Source organism: Eschrichtius robustus, chromosome 11 (assembly GCF_028021215.1).
Source record: "Eschrichtius robustus isolate mEscRob2 chromosome 11, mEscRob2.pri, whole genome shotgun sequence".
NCBI classification, from domain to species: Eukaryota; Metazoa; Chordata; class Mammalia; order Artiodactyla; family Eschrichtiidae; genus Eschrichtius; species Eschrichtius robustus.
The window spans coordinates 54,666,416-54,672,308 of NC_090834.1; positions in this window are offsets into that span (position 1 = coordinate 54,666,416).

Here is a 5,893-nt window from a genome sequence, read left to right on the forward strand (position 1 = left end):
TGTTGGACTTACGGGCAAGTTGGACTTATGAACGCGCTCTCAGAATGGGACTCGTTCATATGTAGAGGACTTACTAAACCATTTTCTAAAGCCATTCCTTTACTATTCCTAAACCATTTTCTAAAGCCTTGGTCACTTTAGATCATTCAACACTATTTGTCATGTGCAGCTATTGTATCCGACACTGAATGTAAAAGACATTTGATAAATTGCAATTATGGTGCAAATATTAAGCAGAGTATTACAGGGTATAGGCTACATGTTCCCTCTCTAGGTCTTCCATAGGGAATATGCCCATATTCCATCTTATAAGTGAGGAGACTGAAACTCAGAGGAATGAGAGCACTTGCTTAAAGTTTCACAGTGTGAGAAGAAGTGGAATGAGAACCCTGATCTCCTTACTTCTCCTCACACATCAGTTTCACCAAAAAAAGGCAGCTTCTCATCTTCCCCAAGCTCTACCAGAGTTCACAGAGGTGCACCCAAGGACACCGTTGATTAGAGCCACTGGGAATCACGGTGAACTGTTAGATTGGCTAAGGATGCAGCATGAGGGGCAGAGGAGCATCATCTGGTTTTGTTCTGTTTCCCTCCTTCCTTCCTTTAAGTCACTAAGTCGTAGGCCAAAGGACACTATTTCTGAAATAGCTCCTTTCCTCATATAGACACCTACATTTCCTAAATGTAGGACTTTTTTGGTTGTTTGTTTTTGTTTTTATTTTTGCAAAACTCCTATGATGGGGAGCTTACTATTTTGCCAGGCAATCCTTTTCATGTTTAGACTGCATTTTTTTTTTCCATTTTATTGATTCAAAATTGTCTATAGCTTAGAATCACTGGATTTGGAAGTTTTAAATAATTGGATTGATTGTTTTGGCTAATGGGTATAAGCTTTTTTGACCTGAAGAATCCTTTGTTTAAATAAAATTGTTTTGCAAAATGCAAACAACAGGTACAGGCTTACTCTGGTTGAAGCTGGTGGTGAGATCTGAGCCTCATCAGCTAAGCCCCTTAGTGGGCCTCATGGAGTACAGTTTGAATATCAGTGATCTAGTCTGACCCTATCACTTATCAGAAACATCAGAAGATGGAAATCTGGCGAGGGAAAGAAAAATCTTAGGGCACACACCTGATCAAATGAAGAGCAAGAATTAAAACTCAGGTCATTGAATTCCTACCCAAGGCTTTTCTCATGCTAACACACAGCCACCTTACCCATGCTCTGAGTTGTATGTTCAGGGGCAACACAGAGTTGTACAGCCAGCTCCTACCTGCCATTAAGGTCCCAGCTCAGATGTTGCCTCCTCTGAGATGTCTTCCTTGACTACAAAATTTTAACACCCAATATCCTATTACTATATTTCATCTTCTTCCTAGCCCTAATTGTCAGTATCTGATTATTATTTTGTTAATATATTTGGTCCCTTAGTTCTTATCTATCTCCTGCTAGAATGGAAGCTCTGTGAGTCTTTCTTATGGACTGCTGAATTTCCAGGACTAGAAAAGCACACAATACATATAGAGGAGAATTTGATAAATATTTGTTATATGAGTGCATACTAGGCAGAGCTGCGTGCCTGGGCTGCCTGCTCCCTGCGGTCGTAGTGAGTTGCTTGCTAGGCAGAAGTCAAATGATCATTCATCTAGAATGCTAGAGAAAAGGCTGCAGAGGCTATGTCAGACCCTCTGACTTCCCTTCTAGCCCTGGTTTTCCATGATCCAAAGAAATTGGGGTTGTTTCTATATGCCAGAAATACCCTTTCTTTCCCATCTGGAAGAAACCTTTAATCCTGATGCAGCCCAGTACATAGTATTGTAGCAATAATTATCCTATTTACAAGGATTAAAAGATATGTATTTCAGATTTTTTTAAACCACCATAAGACAATAAATTTTAAAAAGTTTTTTCCTTATCATATACAATAGTTGTAGCTAGGGATATTTTACAAATGAATTTTATTCCTTTTCACCATTCCCAGAGCTACCACATTATTGTAGGCTCCCCTGATGATTCACCAGCATTAATGTCATCATCTCCCAACTGGTTTCCTGTCCTGCTCCTGCAGTTCCCTCCCCAGGCTTCCTTACTCACTAATTCCAGACTTCTCCTGTTACAAATAAATAATTTTCTAACTTTCCCTGATTCAAGCTGTATTAGTTTCCTGTGGCTGCTGTAGCAAAGTACCACAAACCCGGTGGCTTAAAACAATAGAAATTGATTCTGTTACAGTTCTGGAGACCAGGAGTCCTAAATCAGTATCACTGGGCTGATACACTGATACAGCAGGGCCACACAACTTCCTGAGGCTCTATAGGGGAACTGTGCTTTGCCTCTTCCAATTTGTGGTGGTTACTAGCATTCCTTGGCTTGTAGTCACATCGCACCAATTTTCAAGGCAAGCATCTTCAAATCATTTTCTGCTCTGTCTTCACATCAACGTCTCTCCTGTGTGTGTCTACCTGGATGATCCAGGATAATTTCTTTTTCTAAAGATCCGTAATCACATCTGCAAAAACTCTTTCTCTTATAAAGTAACATTTTCAGTTTCCGGGGATTAGGACCTGATGTCTTTGGGGGCTGTTATCAGTCTGCCACAGAGCTTACATTGGTTTGCCATTGCCTATAAAATAAGGTACACATTTATTACCAGGAAATACTGGCCCCTAAGATTCTGACCTCTATTTTCTTTTCTGTTCAGATCTTCCATGATGGTTTTCTGTATTGCCAATAATTTTTTTTTTTTTCGAATACACCTTTTTCTCCCATTTCCTGAAAGAAGGCCACTCTTTTATACTTCGTCCTCTTTTGTAACATGCTGTCCTCATCTACAATATGTTTTCCTCTTTTATCTTAGAAAGCCTTTATTTATTTAACATATATGGAGTGACTACAAAGTATTAGCAATTGTGCTGAATTAATAAGGCTTTGGCCCTTAGCTAAAGGACTTGAGCACTTAGTGGAGAAGGCAGAGGAATAGAGAATAGAATATGATAAATGATACAGTAGAGAGATAAATACATACGATGCTACAAGAACACAAAGGAAGGCCATGGAGAGGGCAGGCAAACAGAGAAGTTATCCTCTTAAGATACCTTAAGGCAATCCTGGATCAATCTTAAGCAATACAAGTCATAAGTAACAAGTTAGCCAGAGGTAGGAGTAGGTGATGGTGATGGATAGTGGAGGCTGATGTGGAGGGCTTCAAAATTACGTGGTTCTGTTTATTTTTTTTCCAGTTTTATTGTGATATAATTTACATATAACATTTTATAAGTTTAAGGTATACAACGTGATGATACACATTTCTGTACACTAACAACAAAATATCTGAATTAAAAATGAAGAAAACAATCATATTTACAGTAGCATCAAAAACAATAAAATACTTAAGAATAAATTTAACAAAGATGATAAAAGATCTGTATACTGATGAAAGAAATTGAAGAAGACATATATTACATGAAAAGATATCTCATGTTTGTGCATCAGAAGAATTGGTATTGTTAAAATGTCCATATTACCCAAAGCCTTCAATAGATTCAATGCAATTCCTATCAAAAATTTTCAAATAAATAGAAAAAACAATCCTAAAATTTGTATGAAACCATGAAAAACCCCAAATAGCCAAAGCAATCTTGAGAAAGAAGAACAAATCTGGAGGCATCACACTTCTTGATTTCAAACTATTCTAGAAAACTGCAGTAATCAAAACAGTATGGGGGCTTCCCTGGTGGCGCAGTGGTTGAGAATCTGCCTGCCAATGCAGGGGACACGGGTTCGAGCCCTGGTCTGGGAAGATCCCACATGCCGCGGAGCAACTAGGCCCGTGAGCCACAATTACTGAGCCCGCGCGTCTGGAGCCTGTGCTCCGCAACAAGAGAGGCCGCGATAGTGAGAGGCCCGCGCACCGCGATGAAGAGTGGCTCCCACTTGCCGCAACTAGAGAAAACCCTCGCACAGAAACGAAGACCCAGCACAGCCATAAATAAAAACAAACAAACAAACAAACAAACAAACAAAAAAAAACAGTATGGTACTGGCATAAAACAGACACATAGATCAATGGAATAGAACAGAGAGCTCAGAAATAAACCCCTCTATACAAGTTCAACTAATATTTGAGAAGGAAGTCAAGAGCACCCAATGGGGAAATATTTTCAATAAATGGTATTGGTAAAACCGGATATTCACATGCAAAAGAATGAACCTGGACCCCTATCTTATACCATTCACAAAAAATAACTTGAAATAGATTAGAGACTTAAATGTAAGACTGGTAACTGTAAAACTCCTAGGGGGAGAAAAAAAAAAAAAACAGGGAAAAAGCTTCTTGACAGTGGTCTTTCCAATGATTTTTTTGGATATGACACCAAAAGCACAAGCAACAAAAGCAAAGATAAGTAGAACACCAAACTAAAAAGCTTCTACACAACAAAACAAACCATGAACAGAATGAAGAGATGACTTACAAAATGAAAGAAAATATTTGCAAACCATATATCAGATAAGGGGTTAATATCCAAAATATATAAGGAACACATATAACTCAATAGCAAAAGAACAAATAGTCTGATTAAAAAATAGGCAGATGACCTTAATAGATGTTTTTTCCAAAAAAGACATACAGATATCTATTATCTTAAGGAAACTTGGTTTCTGTACTTTAAATATGTGATTTGCTAACAGTAGAATGAATTTTCCTTTTATATTTTGGACTCATGAGAAACTCCAATATAAGGTGTAAAAAACCTTATAAAAAAAAACAATTTAAAGGGCATTTTACTTACTCATTCTCAAATTTCAGTTCTTAGTTTAAGCAGTATTTTTCCAGAGAGACCTTCCATACCTCATGAGTCATATATTCTCTTAAATAGCCCTGTGACATCTAGTACTTTTTCTATTATAACTCTCATCATTTTTAGTATAATTAATTATTTAATATGTCTTGCCTGGATATATAAATTAACTTTTATAAATTAAAGGACATTTTAGAATTACAAGTTTCTGAAGTGGCAAGGATCATGTTCATGTTTTATATCTGAGACCCAGTACAGTGCCTGACACATAATAGATTTTTAACAAATGATTTTGGAATGAATTATTACAAGAATAAGACAAAAAGGACTTAAAACTCCCATTGACTTCCACGAATACCAACACTCTGACATCTCACACTGTAACGTTTTAGGAGTTTACTTGCTCCTGCACACAACTCGCTGTAGCAGTATATAAAAGACATGCACCAAGCAGATGTACCTGAACTTTGTGTCATCTTAATTAAGCATGCCACGTCTGATGTACTGGTTTATAGAGGTTTTGCTTTGTTTTGATTTTAGCAGACATGCATAGACCTGAATTTAAAAATAAATCAGAGAAGAACCTAGCTTATCAATAATATATTCCCAAAGGTTCAATAAATGTCCAGATATGGAAGGAGAAACTATATTGTGATCACTTTAGAGAAAGATTTTGTTTGGCAGCAAATTTTGGTGTATTAATGATCTTCAGTGTGTTAAAAACTTTATTTGACATATTTAAGTAGATGAGTTGCTTTTAATTCAAGACTTTAACTGACAAAATATATTTTAAATTGGTCATTTGCAGTCCTCCTGAATCACTTCTGTGGAGACATAAGGTTCTGTAGAACTGTTTGGAAACCACAGCCATAGACAAACCAGAGCAACAGGGGAGTTCTAACTATAAAAACACACAAACGCTAGAAGAAGGAGAAAACATCAGTGAATTCTTCCATAAATATAGGTATAGGAAAATCTTTTAAACTCTGAGTGAAAACCCATATGCAATTTTAAAAATCAATAAATATGACTACATAAAAAAAAAAATTTAATAGCAAAAATTCAAAATAAGAATGACCAAGTGGGAGTAAAATTG